Source organism: Sesamum indicum, linkage group LG1 (genome assembly GCF_000512975.1).
Source record: "Sesamum indicum cultivar Zhongzhi No. 13 linkage group LG1, S_indicum_v1.0, whole genome shotgun sequence".
NCBI lineage: Eukaryota > Viridiplantae > Streptophyta > Magnoliopsida > Lamiales > Pedaliaceae > Sesamum > Sesamum indicum.
In genome coordinates, this window is record NC_026145.1 from 7,224,009 (window position 1) to 7,234,364 (window position 10,356).

Here is a 10,356-nt window from a genome sequence, read left to right on the forward strand (position 1 = left end):
ATGATGAAAGCACTAGTGACCAATACACAGCAATTCCAGCAGCAGACCCAAACGAGCATTCAAAACCTAGAATCTCAAATCAGTCAACTGGCGTCGTCTGTTGGTAAGCTAGAGTCTCAAGGTAAGCTAACTTCTCAATCTGTCATTAACCTTAGACAAAATGCTAGTGCTATTGTGCTTCGTAGTGGAAAAGAATTGCAGGAAAATGTGAACGAAGATGGCACTAAACGTGGGCACGGTGTGAAAAGGAAGCCGGAAAAAGAAATTGAGGTCCAACAAGAACAAGCCGAACCCAAAGCGGACCATCCGAAGTCTTTGGTAACCAGACCACCCTTCCCAGAAAGATTCACCAAAGCAAAGAAGGAAGAGGAGGAAAAAGAGATTTTTGAGACGTTCCGCAAAGTGGAGGTAAACATCCCTTTACTCGATGCCATCAAGCAAATACCCCGATACGCGAAATTTCTCAAAGAACTGTGTACTAGCAAGGGTAAACTCAAGGGAAACGAACGGGTAAGTATGGGGGAGAACGTCTCTGCAATTCTCCAACGAAAATTATCCCCAAAATGTAAGGATCCAGGTACGTTCTCTATACCTTGTAAAATTGGTATGATCGGAATAAAGAGGGCTATGTGCGACCTTGGAGCGTCTATAAATGTTATGCCCCTAACTATTTTTGAGTCCTTAAATGTTGGTCCTTTAAAGAAAACAGGGGTAGTCATCCAACTTGCAGACCACTCTGTAGTCTACCCGGAAGGAGTCTTGGAAGATGTTCTTATACAGGTAAATGAATTGGTGTTTCCCGCTGATTTCTACCTGTTGGATATGAGGGAAGACAACTCCCCCAATTCCACATCAATCCTGCTAGGAAGACCGTTCCTCAAGACAGCTAGAACAAAAATCGATGTGCACAGTGGAAGTCTCACTATGAAATTCGATGGTGAAATCATAATACTCAACATCTATGAATCCATGAGGTATCCAACTGATTTACCTACCGCTTATCTTGTAGATATCTTTGACCCTCTCGTGTAGGATTCCATCGCAATTGGCAGCGAGGACCATGTGAAGTATGCATTGGAAGAAAGCCTCACGTTAGAGAAAGCAAAAATTTTGGAGGAAAAAATGATCATAGACCCAAGCATCGGTGACACCGTTTTTGAACTCGAAGCCGTTCGAATTTTACCTACTAACGCTGCTTTCATCGAATTACCGCATTCTCACACTAAAATTGTTCCCTCTATATTGCAGGCACCCACATTGGAATTAAAGGAGTTACCAGAACACCTTAAGTACGCATTCTTGGGAGAGAACAAAACATTACCGGTGATCATTTCAAGCAAGCTCATTGATCTTGAGGAGGAAAAACTGATCCGAGTGCTTTGCGAGTTTCGAGAAGCCATTGGATGGACTATTGCCGACATTAAAGGTTTAAGTCCTTCAATTTGCATGCACAGAATACTCCTAGAGGAAGGCACAAAACTCTCAAGGGAAGCACAACGCCGGTTGAATCCTTTGATGATGGAAGTGGTAACGAAAGAGATTTTGAAACTCCTCGATGCAGGTATGATCTTTCCAATTTCTGATAGCGAATGGGTAAGTCCGACTCAAGTAGTACCTAAGAAAACAGGTATTACTGTAGTCGAAAATTCTGTTGGAAATTTAGTACCCACACGTGTTCAAAATGGGTGGAGAGTTTGTATTGACTATAGAAAACTTAATGCCGCCACTAGGAAAGATCATTTTCCACTTTCATTTATAGATCAAATGTTAGAAAGGTTAGCCGATCGATCTCATTTTTGTTGTCTTGATGGATATTCAGTTTTCCATCAAATTCCAGGCGCCGGAAGATCAAGAGAAAAACAACATTCACATGCCCAATCGGAACTTTCACCTATAGAAGAATGCCCTTTGGTCTATGCAACGCACCCGCTACCTTCCAAAGATGTATGGTTAGTATTTTTTCTGACTTTGTTGAACACTTTATTGAAGTTTTCATGGATGATTTTACTGTCTACGGAAACTCATTTGAAGATTGTTTGGAAAAATTGACTAAAGTACTTGAAAGGTGCATAGAAAAAAACCTCGTTCTAAATTATGAAAAATGCCATTTCATGGTAGATCAATGTTTAATTCTAGGACATATCGTGTCTTCTAGGGGGATAGAAGTAGATAGGTCTAAAATAGACGTCATAAAATTATTACCTTACCCCGCTAGTGTGCGGGAGATTTGTTCTTTTCTTGGACATGCAGGATTCTATCGACGATTTATGAAGGATTTCTCGAAAATCGCCCAACCATTGTGTGCGCTGCTGTAGAAAGACGTAACTTTTGCATTTGATGAAGATTGCATGAAAGCCTTTGACAAGTTAAAGGATTCCCTAACATCAGCACCGGTGATTCATCCCCCTGACTGGAATCACCCATTTGAGATAATGTGTGACGCTAGTAATCACGCCATCGGGGCTGTCCTAGGCCAAAAGATTGGAAAAAATCCCCACATGATATACTATGCCTCACGGATTTTGGACAACGCTCAAAGCAATTACACAACAACGGAAAAAGAACTTTTTGGCTATTGTTTTTGCTTTATAAAAATTTCGCCATTATTTACTTGGAACTAGAGTTGTTGTGTATTCTGATCATGCAGCGTTGAGATACCTGTTGTCAAAGAAAGAGGCAAAACCATGATTGATAAGATGGATACTGCTGCTGCAAGAATTTAATCTAACGATTAAAGACAAGAAAGGAGCGGAGAACCTCGTAGCTGACCATCTTAGCCGATTGGTCACCGACGAAAACCCACCACCTCTAAATGACGAGTTTCCAGACGAACATCTTCACACCATTCAAGGAGTCACCCCATGGTACGTTGATACAGTTAATTTCTTAGTCACTGGTGTTCTACCATGAGATTTGACTAGAGCAAGCAAAGATAAGATCAAAAGTGATGCCAAACACTATGTGTGGGATGAGCCTTACTTATGAAAATTTTGTTCGGATCAAATCATTCGAAGGTGCGTTTCTGAAACTGAAATCCCCTCTATTCTTGAGTTTTGCCATTCATATGCATGTGGAGGTCACTTTGGACCAAAAAGGACAGCACGAAAAGTGCTAGAATGCGGCTTGTTTTGGCCAAGTATGTTTAAAGATGCATATCTATTTTGTAAATCTTGTGAAAATTGCCAAAAAGTAGGGAATCTTGGCTATCGTAATCAAATGCCCCTTTCTCCAATACTTGTGCGCGAAGTATTTGATGTGTGGGGAATCGACTTTATGGGACCCTTCCCATCTTCTTTTGGCAAGACTTACATCATTTTAGGAGTAGATTATGTGTCTAAATGGGTAGGGGCAAAGGCCACTCGTGCCGATGATGCTAAAACTGTTGTGGAATCTGTCAAGGCTAACATTTTCTCTAGGTTTGGTATGCCAAGAGCAATTATAAGCGATCGAGGGACACATTTTTGCAACAAGGTGATCGAGGCATTGTTCAAGAAATACAACATCACGTATCGAATCTCGACAGCGTACCAACCCCAAACGAATGGCCAAGCGGAAATCTCCAATCGAGAGATCAAATCCATACTCGAGAAAACGGTGAATCCTAACCGAAAAGATTGGAGTACACGCTTGGATGACGCACTTTGGGCTTATCGTACGGCGTACAAAACACCCATAGGTATGTCCCCAGATCGTTTGGTTTATGGTAAATCTTGTCACCTTCCTGTCGAACTTGAGCATAGGGCATATTGGGCAATCAAGCAATTCAATTTGGCAATGGATGAAGCAGGAGGGCAAAGGAAGTTGCAAATACAAGAGCTTGAAGAGTTACGAAATGATGCTTATGAGAATTCAAAAATCTACAAGGAAAGAACCAAAGCATTCCATGATCGCACCATATCTTGGAAAGAATTCGTTGTTTGGCAAAAAGTTCTCCTCTTTCATTTTAAGCTCAAGTTGTTCCCGGGTAAGTTGCGTTCTCGATGGATTGGACCTTTTATCATTACTAATGTTTTCTCTCATGGTGCAGTCGAAATCGAGAGTCCCACGACTCATAAGGTGTTCAAGGTGAATGGACATCGGTTCAAGCCTTTCTACGAGGACTTTCAAGCATCAATAATTGAGAAAATTCAACTTGTGGAGCCCACCTTCACCTAAACGAGCCTCTCTCAGTCTAGCCAAATACGTTAAAGAAAGGCGCTGCATGGGAGGCAACCCATGAAATCTCTATGTTCTCCTTTCCTCTTTCGTTTGATTTTAGTTTTTGCAATTTTATTCAAGTTTTGCGATGCGTACCACGCTTAATGAAGCATCCTAATCTGTTTGGATGGCTAAATTGGACAGATTTGAAGTTTCCACTAAACGTGCCCACGCTTAGTCGATCTTTCAAAATCGTTTTAACTCATTTCACCAAAACAGATTTGGAGTTTCCACTAAGCGTGCCCACGCTTAGTCGCATTTTGTAGGCTGTTATTCGCTTCATTTACCTTCATTTATTTATTTATTTTATTTATTTATATTTATGATAAAAAAAATCGAAAATTCGAAAAATCAAAAGAAATAAGGAAATCAGTCAAATCTTTCCATCACACTTCGAAATCTTTGACCGATATTTTCCTTTTATCTCTCTCAGCTCACCCACAGCAACTCTCCATCTCTGTCAACAAAGCCATATCACCGAAAAAAGCTCTCCGCGCCGTTTGCCGTCGTCACTCACGAAGTTCTGCTGCTGTTTTGTCGTCGAAGAAAACCCAGTTCCATCATCGCCCAATCCCGCCGTCGACGTCCGCCTCTCGCTGTTGAAACACCCGTTCACCACAACAAGAAGCCGTTGTTCACCAACGTCATTACCGTTTGTCTCTCACCGTCGCATCATCATCAGTCGTCACCGTTCTTGAAGCCACTTGCCGTCTCGCCTCCGACATCGAAAACCGACAACTCAGTTCAGTCACCATTCGCCGATTCACCTTTCGCCGCTGCTCTGATGAAGGAAACCCAGATCCACCGTTCCCGTTTGTGACCTTTTTGTGACATGCACTCAGGGACGCTTCCTTAAACTCTCTCCTTTTAATTTTTCTTTGAAATGCATGTCATAGTCCACATTGAGGGCAATGTGGATTTTAAGTGTGGGGTTATTATTGTTGAGCATGTTTCTTGAATTGGGTGTTGTTGATTGCGTGTTGAAAATGATTGTTGCTCTTGTTGATTGTTGAAACTGCTTGAAAAGATATTTTTGTGCTTGATTTTCTTGATTTTTGATAAAATTAGCTTGATCAAAACTTTTGAAGATTGAGTCTTGTGGAAATTTCTTAGCCTTATGAATTTTTTTTTTGCTTGGTTTTGAAAAATTTTGGCATGATAAAACCCTTTCAATTTTAGACTAATCTTGACTTGATGATGTTATGTGTAAAAAGAATACATATTTTATGTTTGAGGATAATTCACTAGTTGAAAGCTTGTTTTTACCAAAATGACTTGAGTTAAAATCTTCTGATGTAGGATTAGTGGACTAAAACATACCTCGTGAGATTTTAAGCTTGATATGTCCATAAAAAAATCTTCATTCTTTCTTGAGAAAATAACACTTCTATGGTTTTGTCTTCCTAGAACTTGCCTTGAACCACATCAAGACCACACAAATGTGCATTTATCTGGATATGATAAAGGCATTAGAAATCACTTTCGGCCTTCTTTAACCACCCAACACATTTTAACTTTAGAGAACCCCTTTGAGCCTTTTGACCTATTTTGTTGAATAACCCGTCATATACGAACCTATCCCGTCGTTTGTTTAAAACCTTGATTTTGATCCCTCTAAGAACTATTAGAGTATCAAGGGAAATGGGTTTATGTTCAAAATCACAAGTTCTCAAAATAGGGGATTTTCAAAACCTTTGTGATTTACATGCTTAAAAGATGTATCTCAAAATGAGTGTGGGGGTTCCAAAAATTGTGGTCCTCTTTACTTTGTGAAAGCCGACATCAATTTTTTTGTTCTATGCCTATCACAAAAGAAAAAAATGAAGAAGAGAAAAAGAAAAAGGGAAAACCCAAGTGGCAAAAAAAAAAAAAAAACAAAAGCAATTTTCTTGCCACAAAAAAAAACGAGAAAAAGAAATGTATGAACTCTCCAAAAGAAAGAAGAAAGGCATAGTTCAAGAAATTTTCGAAAAGAAAAATCTTGAAGGTAGATGAGTAAACTTTGAGAGCTTCGAATTATTGCTCACTCAAAATTTTTGGTGCTCTAATTAGTTCCTTGGACTTTAACCTCATTGTCCTTTTATCCTACCCCAAACCAAAGCCCCGTTACAACCAAAATTAAAGACCTTTTGATCCATATATGTGCATATTTTAAAAGTGGTGGAAATGTGGTGTATAGGCAAGCCTATGGTGAAGCATTGTCGTAGTAAGTGTCGAGAGATACACTTGAGCCATATATACACTTGAGAGAATGGAAAGCGGAGAGAAAATAGTCCACTAGTTTTATGCGATTGATTTTGGTAATAGTTATCACGTGGAAACTTGTTTGGTACATGTTGAATTATCTCCTTCATCAAGTATGTCATTTACTTACACATGATTACAAATTGCCTTGAATAGTTAAAAATTTGGAAGGAATTTTTGAATGCATCTTGATTTTACTTGAGGACAAGCAAACAACTAAGTGTGGGGGTATTTGATAACTCTGCAATTGTCATGATTTTATAGCGATTTAATCTTTCTTTTTAAACCAAAACATCCCTAATTATGTGATTTTATTGCATATTCAGCAAAAAAGGAAGATATGAGGCAAAGATGGCAAAAATCAAGCTAAAATCGAAGTTGAAGGCATCAAAAAGAAAAAAAAAGGAGATTACAAGAAAATTTCTGCAGAATTGACTAAGCGTGCCCACGCTTAGTGGAGTGGTCAACTCGGGATAAGGAGGAATACGAGTAATTTCAGCAAAAGATAAAGGAATGAAGTATTTAGGTTTAGAAAGGATTCTTTAAAACTTATCTCTTATGATTTATTTACCTTTTTAGAGTTAATCACGTATTTATCTCCCTCCTACGTCCAGATTCGTAGGAGACTTTTATTATAAATTGGGGGGTCTCTTCATTCGAAGGGAGTTATTGATTGGAACTCTATAGAATTCTTTGTTCATTCTTTCTCTTTTATTTTTATTTTGTAACCGGAATTAATGGAATTTCACTTTTTAGTGTGTTCTTCCATTAACATGTCCGGCTAAATTCCTTATTTTCTGGTTAAGGTATGGTGATTGCTTGATTCGTAATCGTTGTGAGATCTAATTTGCCCTTTACACTTATTAAATGAATATTCATGCTATTCTCTGTGCTTTAATTACAAACGTCTGATTTATGAATGATTCGGCCAGTTGTTCATTATCAAGAAGGTTTTCTTAGCTAATTGACTTTTATAAATCCGTGTAATTGTTTATTTAGTTCAATGCTTAGTAGCAACGTAGCATGATTAATTATGTCATAGTAATTAGTTATGTTATGGGGAATGCATGATATAGTTTAAACGAATTATCCTCGTAGGAGTTTTTTTATTAGAATTAGACCTTTCTAATTCTTAATGTTGTTAATAGATTAAATCTTGTGGACGTTTCCAGGGTTGTCTGTTAATTAGGGATCTAGCCAACGGTCGTACCTTGGGTGACGAAAAGGTAAGGAAATGTGAGGTTGTTAGGTCGTACCAACAACCATAACTGGTTTATTTGTCTATACATGTGTTATTCTTGCATCAATGATCAACTCACAAGAATCAAGCATGATCCTAGCCTTAACCGAAAAATCTCCCTTTCGTATCTTCACTAGGTATTTTTAATTATTTATTTAGTTTTTGATTACTTCTTTTTATCATCAATCTTCCCCCATTATTTTCTTTTTTCTGGAAGAAATCAAGTTAAAACCAATCTCTGTGGATCGATCCTACTCCCACTTTCACAAGTGTAGTAGGAATTATTTTTGGTGATCTCGACACCCACCATTTATTGACCCCATTACCAACATATTGAACTTGATATGTCCTTTGGGCTGATTGGATTGCGATCTCTTAACATTTGTCGGAGAAATTCATATAGGGATCCAAGAATTTTCAAAGAAATTTAAGATCAACAGGGATTAATTGTGCAAAACAAATGTTAGCGCTTCGATATTTAATTTAGTAACGATTTATTAAAAAAAATGAAAGAAAATGTTGAATCAAAATAAGAATAATGGTGAAATATAGTGTTGAAGTGATATATATTCGTGTGGAGTGTAAAATATAAGTTTAGAACAATCTAAAAATGAGAGAGAATGGAGAGAATAAGTGAGAGTTTAAGAATGAGAATCAATGTTAACAAATGACAGTATAAGACTTTTATTTATTGATGTATATAGAGCAGAATACGGGAATGACCTCCCAACTGATGGGCCAGCCAGACTTGAGACCAGCTGGGGTGATGTGCATTTTTTTGTGCGTTTAGCTCATGGGAGGTTTTAAGGGGCATCATCACTCCCCCCCTCCAAATGTGCGTATCGTAAGCTGGATTGCTAGCGTATGTAGAATATCCTGAAAATAATAAAAGGACTTTTGTGTTCATCAATAGGAAAAATCTCTCTGTGCCCCTGAGCAATGCTAACCAGCTCAAGAATTCAACTATAGAGTTCTTTCATATTTTGCATTCATTAATGATTGCAAGAGATAAGGGAGGAGAAAGGTCCCTGTCTGACTCAAATTTTCACACACAATGTGGTTGGTGGGTTTCGTGCCAGCTAGAAGTAGGGTGATAAAAAAAATTAAAATCGCCCTAAACTTTTTGAATTAAATAATTTTCAATGATTTATTTTCAAATTGTAATTCTAAATTTAGAGTAAAATCGCACCGCATATTGATTTGATTTTAATTAAAAACTTAAAAAATTAGCCAAAGATCGAACCGGGCCACTAAATATATAATTAGTTTTTTAAATTATATATATAATAATTTGATAAATAATTAATTTTTAGAAGAATTTCATACTCTTATTATATAATCCTTAAAAATTCATGTATTATTAAAGGTTCATAGTACAAAACCCATTTTCGTAAAACTTATATTTGGATTTTATACCAAAAAGAAAAAATTAATTCTTTAAGCCCATTTGATAATTACACCAATTTTTTATTCATTTTTTCTTCCCTGTTTTTTTTACTCTTCTCTCTTTTGTCTCTTACCTCCTTCTTTATTCTAGCTTTGCTTTTTATCTCTGTTCTCTCTAAAACTGCCCCTTGGTTTTGTTGGATTAAGTATTTACTTGTTAGATTATTATATATGTTCTTATATTTTAATCTACTTATAGATGTGGAGAGTGTTGGTGGTCCGTAGTGCATAAAATTGGTCTTCTTGCTTGCTACATACAAACACTTATTTCGCTCTTGATTTTTTGTTAGTCTCAATGCTTTATTTTATTATAAGTATTAAAATGGCAATTCGATTTGAAAATAACTTTAGAAAAATCAAAATCACACTGTGAGCACCTCTAGCTGGAAGCCCGAGTCTTATGTTGATGGGACGTCTGTCCAATAAGTTGAGATATATAAGGCATTTTTCATTTTCAAAATTATCACACTTATGCAAATCAATATAATTTTCCTCTCTTTTTCCTCTTCTTCCTTCCGCCATCATAAGGGTTTCTAACATTTTCTCAAACAATTCTGCAGGCACCTCGTGAATTCGAGCTTTCACCCTATTAAATCCTGTTGTTTTTTAAGTCTTCTTACTCCCCAGGTAAGTTTTTCTTTTTCTTTTCCTTCTTTCTTTGCATACTAGTAGATGAGCTGTTGATAGTCTTGATAAGCTCGTCAAGCGATGGGGATGAGAAACCTGCTGCCTCTAACTCTGGCCCTTGTTAGGGGGAGGGTGAGGAAGGCGCAGATAGTAAGAAAAAGGTTAGTAAGGAGGAGGTAGAGAGAAGAATTATTGAGGATAGGATAGTAGACTCGGGATAGAGTCGTTTAGGGTTTTCCCTTCTTGTATGAAGGAGGTTGATGTGGATGAGCTTAGGACTAATTATGGGATATTCAGTAAATTCTTGGCCTAGTAAATTTTCCACCGGCGGGTTTCGCCTGCTTTCATGTGGCCCAACTGGAAGCTGGGCCGTGTCTTCCTATTCATCCCTTCCTTGTTGAGGTTTCTAGCTTGTTCAAGGTTCCCCTGAGTCAGCTAGTCCCCAAATCTTTCAGTTTGCTAGTTGCTTTCTTTATGTTAGTAATCTAGGCGATATCCCATCTGTCGCCTAATTTTATTAATTTTTTATGTTGAAGGAATCCAATGTTGGGTTGTCCTATTTCACCTCTAGGGGAGATGCCTACTTTATGCTTTCTGATACT

The 10,356-nt window shown here is 37.7% G+C and overlaps 1 protein-coding gene and 1 pseudogene across 1 annotated transcript in view; both read left to right on the plus strand.

The window, feature by feature from the left end:
* LOC105158849 lies at window positions 1-5,017 on the plus strand (annotated as a pseudogene).
* The window catches only part of LOC105157750 (probable phospholipid hydroperoxide glutathione peroxidase), a 7,792-nt gene continuing 7,040 nt past the window's right edge, over window positions 9,605-10,356 (plus strand). The window contains exon 1 of the mRNA XM_011074224.2: window positions 9,605-9,754. The gene's annotated coding sequence lies outside the window, so the exon portion shown is untranslated. The remainder of the gene's footprint in view (window positions 9,755-10,356) is intronic.